The following is a 13,314-nucleotide window of genomic DNA, read 5'->3' as shown; positions in this document are numbered from 1 at the left end:
CTATCTCAACTGGCTTACCTAATAAAGCAAAGTTAAGTGATTCTGAAAGTAAAACTGCTGCTACATAAAAGGTGTACATGCTTTTCTTCATATCAAGTACTGTATTACTAACCTAAATATCTTTCATTCCTCCTGTTCTATTTCCCTCTTTTCCAAGAAAGACCATCTTTAAAATATTTAACCAAAAAATCCCCAAGTTAGAAATGCTCAGTCTTAGCTCAACTAGTCAAGGTAATATCAAGCAAAGAGAACAAAGCTGGAGGCATCAGGTTACTAGGCTTCAAAATGTATTAAAAGCCTACTGTAACTAGAACAGCATGGTACTGATACAAAAACAAACATATAGACAAACAGAACAGAATAGAGAGCTGAGAAACAATGCCACATACCTACAACCATCTGATCTTTGACATAGTTGACAAAAACAAGCAATGGGGAAAGGCCTCCCCATTTAATAAATGGTACTGGGATAACTGGCTAGCCATATACAGAAGATTGAAACTGGACCCCTTCTTTACACCATATACAAAAATAAACTCAAAATGGATTAAAAGTGAAACCTAAAACTATAAAAAATCCTGGAAGATAACCTAGGCAATATCATTCTGGACAGAGGACCTGGAAAAGATTTCATGACAAAGATGCCAAAAGCAATTGCAACAAAAACAAAACTTGACAAATAGGACCTAATTAAACTAAAGAGCTTCTGCACAGCAAAACAAATTATCAGCAGAGTAAACAGACAACCTACAGGATGGGAGAAAAGATTTGCAAACTCTGCATCCAACAAAGGTCTAATAACCAGAATCTATAAGGAACTTAAGTCAAAAAGCAAAAAAAAAAAAAAAAAAAAAAAAATTAAATGGGCAAAGGACATGAACAGATACTTTTTTAAAGAGAAGACATATAGACATATGCATGGCCAAGAAGCATATGAAAAAATGCTCAGCATCACTAATCATTAGAGAAATGCAAATCAAAACCACGATGAGATACCCTCTCACACCAGTCAGAATGGCTATTATTAAAAAGTCAAAAAATAACAGATGCTGGCAAGGTTGTGGAGAAAAGGGTATGCTTGTATGCTGCTGGTGGGAATGTAAATTAGTTCAGTCATTGTGGAAAGCAGTTTGGCAATTTCTCAGAGAATTCAAAGCAGAATTACCATTCCACCCAGAAATTCCATTTAGGGGTATATACCCAAAGGAATATAAGTTGTTCTACCATAAAGACAAGTGCATGTGTATGTTTATCATGGCACTATTCACAATAGCAAAGACATGGGATCAATCTAAATGTCCATCAACAGTAGATTGAATAAAGAAAACGTGGAACATCACCTCTTGGAATACTATGCAGTCATAAAAAAGAATGAGATCATGTCCTTTGCAGTAACATGGACGGAGCTGGAGGCCATTATCCTAAGTGAACTAACACAGGAACAGAAAATCAAATACCACGTGTGCTCACTTATAAGTGGGAGCTAAACATCAAGTACATATGGACACAAAGAAGGGAACAACAGACACTAGGGCCTACTTGTGGGTGAAGGGAGGGAAGAAGGTGAGGATTGAAAAACTGCCTATCAGGAAATACCATTCAGGACATAGGCATTGGCAAGGACTTCATGTCTAAAACACCAAAAGCTATGGCAACAAAAGCCAAAATTGACAAATGGGATCTAATTAAACTAAAGAGCTTCTGCACAGCAAAAGAAACTACCATCAGAGTGAACAGGCAACCTACAGAATGGGAGAACATTTTTGCAACCTACTCATCTGACAAAGGGCTAATATCCAGAATCTACAATGAACTCAAACAAATTTACAAGAAAAAAACAAACAACCCCATCAAAAAGTGGGCGAAGGACATGAACAGACACTTCTCAAAAGAAGACATTTATGCAGACAAAAAACACATGAAAAAATGCTCATCATCACTGGCCATCAGAGAAATGCAAATCAAAACCACAGTGAGATAGCATCTCACACCAGTTAGAATGGTGATCATTAAAAAGTCAGGAAACAACAGGTGCTGGAGAGGATGTGGAGAAATAGGAACACTTTTACACTGTTGGTGGGACTGTAAACTAGTGCAACCATTGTGGAAGTCAGTGTGGCAATTCCTCAGGGATCTAGAACTAGAAATACCATTTCACCCAGCCATCCCATTACTGGGTATATACCAAAAGGACTATAAATCATGCTGCTATAAAGACACATGCACATGTATGTTTATTGCGGCACTATTCACAATAGCAAAGAGTTGGAACCAACCCAAATGTCCAACAACGATAGACTGGATTAAGAAAATGTGGCACATATACACCATGGAATACTACACAGCCATAAAAAATGATGAGTTCATGTCCTTTGTAGGGACATGGATGAAACTGGAAAACATTATTCTCAGTAAACCATCGCAAGGACAAAAAACCAAACACCGCATGTTCTCACTCATAGGAGGGAATTGAACAATGAGAACTCATGGACACAGGAAGGGGAACATCACACACCTGGGACTGTTGTGGGGTGGGGGGAGGGGGGAGGGAGAGCATTAGGAGATATACCTAATGCTAAATGACGAGTTAATGGGTGCAGCAAACCAACATGGCACATGGATACATATGTAACAAACCTGCACATTGTGCACATGTACCCTAAAACCTAAAGTATAATACTAAAAAAAAAAAAAAAAAAAGGAAAAACTGCCTATCAGGTACTATGCGTGTCAACTGAGTGGTGAAATAATCTTTACAACAAACCCCTGTGACATGCAATTTACCTATACACCAAACCTGCACATGCACCCCTGAACCTAAAATAAAAGTTTACTAAAGAAAAAAAAAGTGCTCAGCCTTCACATTCACTCTATTTCCTTTTTTCTCACTTTGCCTTGAGTTGTGGAGCATCTTAAAGGAGGATAGTGTGGGTCAGGCAGGAACCTGGAGATCCTGACCTGGATAGTGATTCCTCAGAAACCCTGTTCATGCTACCATGGGAATCAAATTTCATTTATAAACTATTAAGTGACTAGCTATTACATCTAAGCTATGCATCCTTACTCCTCATTGTGTAGGAGGGTACTTTCTCCTGTTTACCTAGATGCAAATAAAAAATAAATAAGCTGATGAATCATACCCAAAATAACAGATTAATCATGAAAACCCAGGAAGGGATATTGAAACTGGCATGCTGTATGTTTTAACATAATTTGATTGAATCAAATATATATGATAATATTTAAATTAATTTGCATCTTTTTGCACCCTATATCTTTCTCCAAGAGGAGATTAAAGGTAGGTATAAGAGATTAAATTTCAAATATCCATATATATGAAAAAAGGAGAGAAAGCAAAACAAGTGAAAATTTATGCTGACTGATAGTCAAAATATGTTACTAGTTTGATATAGTCTCCAAGGACTATATGATCTGTTAATAGAAATGTAGTATTTATAAGCAAATGAAAGATTGCAAATTACAGGTAGGAAATCTTTTCTTCAGAATTTTATTAGGTGTTATACAAAGTCTTTGCTTCTATTAACATAATAAAAAGCATTTTTTTATTTTCACCATGTATATTTTCTAACAAAACTACACAGAAACTCTTACATTTAGAGTCTAAAAACAACAAAAAAGATTTCATGTTTTAGAGACTTATGCTTCTGTTTGTTACACCTCATACTTACTTTTAAAGAGGATTTTAGGCAGAAGAATGGGTATTTCAATAATTTCAATAACTTGCATCATATTCTTAAATACTTGCAGGTCATAGGCTACAACAGCAAAGAGCAGAGGCTCTGAGCCCAAATACCCCTACCTGTACTAGCTGTGCAGCAGCTTCCTCATTGGTAATACAGAGTTAATGACAGTACCTATCTCATAAGATGATTTGAAAGTTAAGCGAAAATACTTATAAAGTAATTAAAAGAGTCACTGGCACATAGTAAAGCATTTCTTTTGTTAGATTTTATTATTTTTGATGTGCTGTTTTATTTACACAGAGTAATAAAGATTTCTGTCTCTTCCAGGCAAGTCAAATGGACAATGATTAATCATGACTGGATAGGTTGAATAATGGTTCTGCATTGAGCATATAAAATATTAAATGTGTGCTTTGCTCTTAAATCTTCGAGTTGTGATAATGAGGTAGGCAATCACTTATATAAAAATAGCCTAGAGAAAATGACTATAAAGAAACCCTAGCATGGCAAGATTTTTCCACAAAATAGGAAATACCTTAACCCATCAAATGAGCGTATCCAAGTTGGGGAGAAAAACTGAGAAAATAGATTTTTTTTCTCAAGGTGGGCAAATATCAAGACTCAAGTGGCATCTTAATCATTATTTCTCTTTAATAATAAAAAAGAACTGTTAAATATTCAGAGAATCCCAGAAAAAAACCATAAAGTCTTCCATATCTTAAGCTCATTCTACTCAAGGCTACAAGAAGGGGAAATAATTGCATGCCTAAAAACATAAAAAAAGAAAGCTCATCTGTCACAATTAGATCTCATTTCATACAACAGTTATTAGTGGTATGTCAACAAACAAGTATTCTCTAGACAAGCAGAACTAAGTGATAATTAATAGGAAGTTATTCCCTTATTCTTCCTTTGATTGACGTAAGACTTAAGACTATGGTTAACTGAACATTTTATTTTTCTGAAAATGTCGTTCCCTAGTAAGTTTACTACATAATCTCCTGTTCCTCCCCTAAATCACTTAAAAAAGATTTAGGTAACCATATGTATTTGACGTATTTTCTTACTTCTATTATGCTAGCATCTATACACATTTTAGCCTTTTAATTACAGTTGTAATCTCTAACCTGCAACTGGGATTCTCTATGTATTCTCTCCTGCAACATAGTATAAATGCAGCCTTACGGCCTCATAATTATCAGTCAATTACTCTAGTCATGATGATGATGCCTCAGCTGTTAGTTCTCAACACAAGCAGTGTAAAGTGCCCTAGTGGTAGCTACATATTATAGTTCAATGGGACCCTGATCAGTCCCTTTGCAAAAACATGCCCTTATTGGGATTCAGCACTCCAACCCTGAAGAACCCAGAGTTGCAGGTATATGAAGCACAGAATCTCCAGTAGATTTTTGGGAATAATATTAAGTGAGATCACTCCTGCTTTGGCTTCCACATCCATATATTCTTCCTATTTGTGCAATTATGCCATAGAGAAATCTCTAATTTCATGTATATACAACATCCCAAAGGATGGCATTCCAACCTTTTAAATTCTTGTCTCTGAGCTGACTCTGCCACTGTATCTTTAGAAGTCTATATTTTCTAGATGTTATGATATGTGATCAGTGGATCCCATGGTCATGGGTCCATTTCTATACCACCTTTGCTGTGACGTGAAACCTCCCACTTGATTTAAATCTGTAATCTACAAGATTCTGTACGTGTGGATCAGGCATTCCATTGTTTCCTACCAGAAAGCTTTGTGATTCCTTTCTTTTTTTCCTCTATTCTCAATGCACCCTGTTTCTCTGGCTAGTTTTAAGAGTTTCCCTTTATCACTGATTTTAAGAAGTTTGATTATAATATAATTTGGTATAATTATCTTCATGTTTCTTGTGTTTAAGGTTCATTGTGCTTCTTAGACCCATGAATTTATAATTTTCACAAAATTTGTAAATTTTTTCTACTTTTTTTTAGTGGATTTTATGTTTTAGAGCAGTTTTAGTTTCACAGGAAAATTTAACAGAAATTAGAGTTCTCTTATACCTCCTGTCCCCAAACATGCACAGCTTTCCCCATTATCAACATCCTGCACCAGAGCAATACATTTGTTACAATTCATTAATTTACATTAACACATGATTATTACCCCAAATCCATAGGTTACATTAGATTCACTCCTGACATTGCATGTTCTATGGGTTTTAACAAATGCATAGTAACACATATCTAGCATTATAGTATCATACATAACAGTTTCACTGCCCTAAAAATCTTCTTTGCTCTCTAGCCCCTGGTACCCACTGATCTTCTTATTGTCTCTATAGTTTTCCTTTTCCAAAAGGTCATATAGTTGGAATCACAGTGTATAGCCTTTTCAGATTGGTTTCTTTCACATAGAAATATGCATTTAGGGCTACTTCATGTCTTTTTTGGGTGATAGCTCATTTCCTTTTAGTACTGAATAATATTTCATTGTATGGATGTACCACAATTTATGTATTCATTTACCGACTGAGTAGACAATTATTTTTTAAATATCTTAAATTTGTTTTCTGTTCCTTCCCCTCATCTTATCTCCTTCAAGTACTCCAATAATACATATATTAGATTACTTGAATTTGCTCTACAGTTTTGTTCTTTTTTCTCAGCTCTTATTTACTCTGAGTCTTGTTTTGGATAGTTTCCATTGTTATTTCCTCAAGTTTATTAATCTTTTCATCCATAGATCTAATCTGCTATTAATCCGTCTAACTAATTTCTGTAGTTTCTTTCATGATTGATCTTTTTTCTTTTTTATCAGGCCTATCATGTCCCCATCTAGATCTTGCTGGGATTTAACTTTTGTTATCAGCCTGCCGCCCAGGGGAGGAGATGGGGCAGCTGCTGTGGGCTGCATTTGTTGCTTTTTAGGGAGAGCATTTTGTAGCACCTTTTAGCATGGAAGATGTGCTAGCTCTTACAGGTGGAATACCTTTGAAATTTCTTAGTGTTCGGTTGTGTTTGTATAGCCAAAAATTTTCAGAAGCAGACATTCAGATATCTTCTATCCCATGTTTAAGTATCCCAGTTTTTTCAACAAGGACCCTGACTTTATACTAACAGACCTGCCTTGGTCAGACATTTAAATGGCTCAGAGTCTCTGCAACACTAGCTAACAAAATTTCTTTCCATTGCTCAGTTATGTCTACTGTTTGTTCTTTCACTATAAGAGATAAGGGCCTCATTGTAAACTGCCAAACATGCCTGTCTCTTAACACTTAGCCTTCAACTGCTTATCAATGGCCCTCAGTTTCTTTTTATTTCTCTACAACTTAGTAGTAACTAACCAACTCTTTGTAGGTATTGTTCCTTCTGTATCTTTGAAATCACTGAATCATTCTAACTGCATGGACAGTTCATTCAACTGGGATGTTTTCCCTGGCCACCACTTGTGGAATCTTTAGCAGCTAGGCCACAAAATTGTGTGAGAGACTATTTCTGCACCAAACAGTACTCAGATTGAGGTCCTCTTTGCCTGATAGGATGAGTAAGTCCTAAACCCTAACCCCATCTTATCACCTGTTTTTTAGACCACTCCTGGTACTACTTGGAAGTACAGACTTCCAAGAAGCAGACATCAGGACAGTATTAGATGTGCAAGACGTTTATTAGAGAAAGTCATGCAAAACAAAAAGGGGAAGAAGCTATAAGAGGCAGAGATAGAATTCAGACTAAGATGAAAACCTGACATCTACAAAGGAGAAGTGGAGGAAAAAGAGTAGGTAGAACAATTCTTAAACTACAGTTTTAAGAAAGTTTCACCAGGCTTGATAAGATTGTCCCAGAGCCAAACTCACACAATTGAGGAGTCCCCCATCTCCCAGGAATGGACCTGCATTATTTCTCCTTCTACTCATTGTGCTTAGTTGCTAGGTGAGAGCAGCCCACGGGGAGAGTGGCTTTTGGTGCAAATGTGTTTGTGAATCTAGGATGGCAGAAGCTGAGGGCACTAGTCAATCAAGTTTCCAACAGCAGGGAATCTGACCAGCACATTTTCATAGGCGGAGCTGCCACCACTTCCTTGCTGACTAGTCTATGTGAATGTCTCCCTTTAGAGTTCTGCAAGACACAACCCCCTAGGCATCTCTGGCCCCTGAATACCTATGGCACAAATTAATCTCTCTTTTCAACACTTCAAGTTTCATCCCTTCCTCAATCTCACTTAGTGGGATCTCGCTTCCTACTGTACAGAGAAAATAGGCACAATAAGAAAAGAACTTCCACATGCTATCACCATGTGTATACGTCTTTTTCTTGCTATTAGGGGAAGAACAGGATTTTATATAACAAAGGCCAACTCCTTCTCTTGCCTACTCGAGGTCAAAGTCCCTCTCTCTCTCCTTGTCTCCTTTGCATCATAAATCCCCTCCCCCACTAGATCTAGATCACTTCCATCATGTATAAATATGCCGTTGTTAATCTTTAAAAAAGTTTACCCCCTTTTTCTTCCAGGAACAAATCAATATATATGTTTCCCTATACTTTTTTCCATTTCCTATCCTGATATTCTCTCTTGAACCAATCAGACTATTATTCCATTCAGAGTACTATTCCCACGATTCTTCCAAGACAGCTCTTCACATGGTGTATTAGTTATCTAGGGCTGTCTTATAAAGTACCACAGACTGGGTAATTCAAAAACAGAAATTTATTTTCTCATCACTCTGGAGGCTAAAAAAGTCCAAAATCAACACATCAACAGGATAGGTTTCTTCTAAGGCCTCTCCCCTTGGCTTACAGATGCCCATCTTTTTCTGATGGGTTTTTCAAATTTGGGTGCATGTTTGTGTCCCAATTTCCTCTTTTGATAAGGATACTGGTCATATTGGATTAGGGGCCACCCTAATGAACTTATTTTAAGTTAGTTACCTCTTCAAAGACCTTATCTATAATATAATGCAGCTACATTCTGAGGTACTGGGTGGTTAGAGCCTCAGCACGTGAATTTTGGGGAGCCATAATTCAGTCCATAATACATGGTTGATTACCAATAACTTCCATGTTGCTAAAATCCAATGGTCAATTCTCAGGGGTCACCTTATTCATCAATCAACTACATTTCATATAGCTGGTAACTCAGACCCCTGTGAAACACTCTTTTTTTTTCTGCCCTACTGGCCTTATTGGTCTCCTTTGCTGGTTCTTCCTCAGCTTGATCACTAAAGATTGAAGTATGCACGGGCTCAGTCCTCAGAATGCTTCTTTATCTACAGTCATTCACTAGGTGATACCGTGTTATCCCACAATTTTAAAGAACATCTAGATATGCAAAGGAGTCCCAAATTTATATCTTCAGCTCAAATCTTATCCTTGAACTCTGGATCTATATACTCAACTGCCCACTCATTATTTCCAAAATAACATCTAAAATAGGTATCTCTAATTTAACACCCACAAACTCCTCCTTTCCCTTCCCCAGAGCCCAGAAGAGAACCAGAATCAGGATATTAATCAGATGCTTGATAAATATTTGCTGAATGAATAAATGAACACAGTTATAACTTACATAGAATTTCTCTTTATGGAGGAAATTATTAGACTTGTGAAGCATATTAACACCAGCTAAATGGTGTTTGCTTCCTTTTCTAGTTTGTGAAATTGAAATAGCAAGAAGAAACAGGGCCCTATTTGTTTCCAGTGACACTGCCTATACGGATCCTATCGTTAAACTTAGAATTTGTCTTTTAAGAATAACTTTTTGAAAATTGTGTCTCATATTTGCATTTTAGAATTTTCTCATTGTTTTCATGATAAGGCTTATATGGGTATGTTCTAATTCTTTCTAACCCTATTGACAAGGTTCTACCTAATGCACATTTCTTTGTCAAGTTGTTGGAGTTTTGTTTTTTTTTTTGGGGGGGGCGGGTTGAGTGCTGTTTTTTATTATTGGCTTTAAGTCATGTCATGGGTGGGGTGACTTGATTTAAAAACATTGGGCCAGACGAGACATTCACCTGATAATTTTCAGCCTTTGAATTTCTGAGAAAAGAAGTGACACATATTTTTCAGGTATGATTTGATTAAAGGCAGTTTACACTATTACACCTTTTTTTCTGCTGTGAAATTATTAGCAGCTTCTTTTCTTCTGCTCTTTGTGTGTTTGAGTACTAAAGCTTGAGGAGTGGGGGATGGGTCTAGCAGGAAAATGGCAGGTGCATGGCATTTTTACCCTTAAGAAATGATCACTTTCAAACTCCATTATTTCCAAGGGCATCATCCCAGCAGAGCCTTCCTTGCCTCTGCAAAGGGGTTGAGGCAGCCTATGAAGGACTCTGAATAACTAGGGTGTCATAAAGGCGAGGAGGCTTGGGGACTCTTGTCCTTTCTCTTTCTCATTTCTTACTCTTTCCCTTTTCTTCGTCTTTCTTTCTCTCCTTCTTGCTATTCTCATTTCCCCATTCCTTTTTACCCATGCATATCTTTTGGGTCACACCAGGGTATCCAATGCATCCAAGGCATCTGTGAGGGCTGGTACCCAGGGCTGATGAGATATCAACCTGGTAATTGAGAAGGAGCCTGACGATGACCAGGGGAAGGTTTCTCACTGCTCCTCAGCAGCCCAGCTCCCTCTCATTCATTTTTACCGTGTATTATTAAGCAGGGATTTATTCAAAAACCTCTCTCTAAAGCAGTTGAGTTCTGAGAATGTCATATTTCCTCAAAATAAGAACAAGGATATTTTCACAGTGGGGAATCATTTTTTTTTTTTTAATAACTCACTTCAGCCAGGCATGGTGGCTCACACCTGTAATCCCAGCACTTTGGGAGGCCAAGGCAGGCAGATCACTTGAGGTCAGGAGTTGGAGACCAGCCTGGACAACATGATAAAACTGCGTCTCTACTAAAAATACAAAAAAATTGCTGGGCGCATGCCTGTAACCCCAGCTTGATGGGAGTCTGAGGCAGGAGAATCGCTTGAACCTAGCAGGTGGAAGTTGCAGTGAGCTGAGATCATGCGACAGCATTCCAGCCTGGGCAACAGAGCCAGACTCCTTCAAAAAAATAAAAATAATAAAAAAATGAAAAACACCTCACTTCTTTTATGTTTGGCGGAATCTCAGCTTGGGCCCCTTGTGTCTTCCACTGGAGTCAGACAAATCTATTTATAACAAGAACCTCCTGAGGAATAGCCTGAATGTGCAAGAACTGAGTCATCCCAAGTCTAGAAGGAACCAAATGGTGTGTTTATATCCATGATTCTCAAACTTCATCAAGCATAAAATCACCTGGAAGGTTGTTAAAATTCAGATTGTTGGGTCCAATCACCAGAACTTCTAATTCAGTAGGTCTGAGATAGGACCCAGGAATTTGCACTTCTATGCATTTTGTAGGTGATACTAATGCTGTTAATCCACGGAAACCACTGCTTTAGACCTTAAATAAGAGAGATGTTTCTGAGGTATTCAAAGGTTCCAGGCAATCATGGATAGTGCTTGGTAAAAATGATAAAAGCAGGGGCAATGCCCGTTGGGGTTACATCCATCACCTGAATCTTAGATGCTTTGTTGGCGGTGGTGGTGGTTTTTCAGCTCTTTTTGGTCTGAATTTACCTAAGGCCTGCGGATGGTTTCATTTTAGTATTAAGTTACAGTTCTTGTATTTTCCACAATTTACAATCAGCCATTTGACTAGGTACCTGCTCCCAGGGTTTCAGTAATGCGTACATTCAATAAATTGGAGACTAAACAAATTAGTGCCATGATGCTTATTTAAAGAATGAGATAAAAGGCAAAGAAAAAAAATGACTTGCTTCAGGCCACATAGGTTGGTGGCAAAATTAGAAATAGGAGAAAGGATGTTCTTTAACCTCATACTTGGACAACCTTGCCTTTTAGTTACTGTTAGATATTCTTTTAAAATGCAGATCATTTGGGAGTCATTGCCGCATGAAAAAATATCAATTCTGATTGTTACTGAATGTTAGTAGCACAGGAAAAAGATGTGTTTGGCTAATTGGAAAACATCTGAATCCACTGTTTTGTTTTGTTTTATAAATCTGTGATCGCTTTAACAAGGGTCAAAAGCACAACACTTCATGACAGGCCTGCAGGGGAAGGAGTTCCAATTTTCCAGAAGTGGGTGTAAAAAGGGGAAGGCAGATAAACAAAATATGCTGTTCCTTCTGAGGTGAGGATGAAATAGTTTTTCCCACAGTCTTGAAGGATGGTTGCAATCTTCTTCCACAGAACAGAAATATGTACTGGGAAAAATGAGCCTGCGTCACAGGCTAAAAGAAGCTTCTCATACTATATGTAGAAGCAAGAGTAGATTTAATTACCTCTAAAGCTGAATTATCTCTGGATTTATGTAACATGGGGTGGCTAAAAGAGACATACAGAGTGTAAATTTTCATAGGATCTTTAGAGGAGAAGGCTTTGTTTAGAAGCCATGGTCCTTCTTTTGCATAATGTGCAGGCTCTAATGCTCTTAGATAATTAAAGCACACATGGGGTTGGTGAATGCTTTGAAAAGATTGGAGTACAGTATAGAGCATTAAACATTTCATTTGAAGCCACAGAAAAGGCGTAGCTATTCTAGAATAATTAAGATATGCGATTTGGCGATGAGATCAGAAGATTCTGATGCATCTTCACAAAATTGGAGTGAGATTCACATTACATGTATGAACTTAGGGATAAAATTGTATTTAAAGAGGGTCCTCTTCATAGTATGGATCAACAACAACAAAAAGACATTTTCCAGAGAATTTGACACCCCTGTATTTCTTCCAACTGCTAAAATTACAAAATTAAGAACTCACTCTTCCCTAGTAATTATTTTCAAGGTAAAATTATATGTAGCAGGGTTTTTTTTATTTTCACCACCCATGCAGGGTATTTTTTTCCACAAAGGTGGCTCTAAAGCAGTGGATCTGAAACTGAGCCACCTTTTCAGGTAGAGAGAAAAAGGAACACTTATACACTGTTGGTGAGAGTATAAATTAGTTCAACCATTATAGAAGACAGTGTGGTGATTACACAAAGACCTAAAGACAGAAATACCATTTGACCCAGCAATCCTATTAGTGGGCATATTCCCAAAGGAATATAAATAATTCTATTATGACGACAGATGTACATGTGTGTTTACTGTAGCACTATTCACAATAGCAAAGACATGGAATCTAAGCTCATCAGTGATAGACTGGATAAAGAAAATGTGATACATATACATCATGTAATACTATGCATCCATAAAAAAGAACAAGATTATGTCCTTTGCAGGGACATGGATGGAGCTGGAGGCCATTATCATCAGCAAACTAACACAGGAACAGAAAACCAAATACCATATGTTCTCATTTGTACATGGGAGCTAAATCATGAGAATACATGGACACATAGAGGGGAACAACAAAACAACACACAGTGGGGTCTTTCAGAGGGTGGAGGATGAGAGGAGAAAGAAGATAAGGAAAAATAACTAATGGGTACTAGGTTTAATACCTGGGTGATGAAGAATAATCTGTACAAAAAACCCCATGACACAAGTTTAGCTATGTAACAAACTTGCAATTGTATCCTTGAACTTAGAATAAAAGTTTAAAAAAAGAAAAATTTAAAAAAAG

This window comes from Symphalangus syndactylus, chromosome 6 (assembly GCF_028878055.3).
Source record: "Symphalangus syndactylus isolate Jambi chromosome 6, NHGRI_mSymSyn1-v2.1_pri, whole genome shotgun sequence".
In the NCBI taxonomy this organism is placed as follows: Eukaryota; Metazoa; Chordata; class Mammalia; order Primates; family Hylobatidae; genus Symphalangus; species Symphalangus syndactylus.
Note: the sequence above shows the minus strand (reverse complement) of the source record.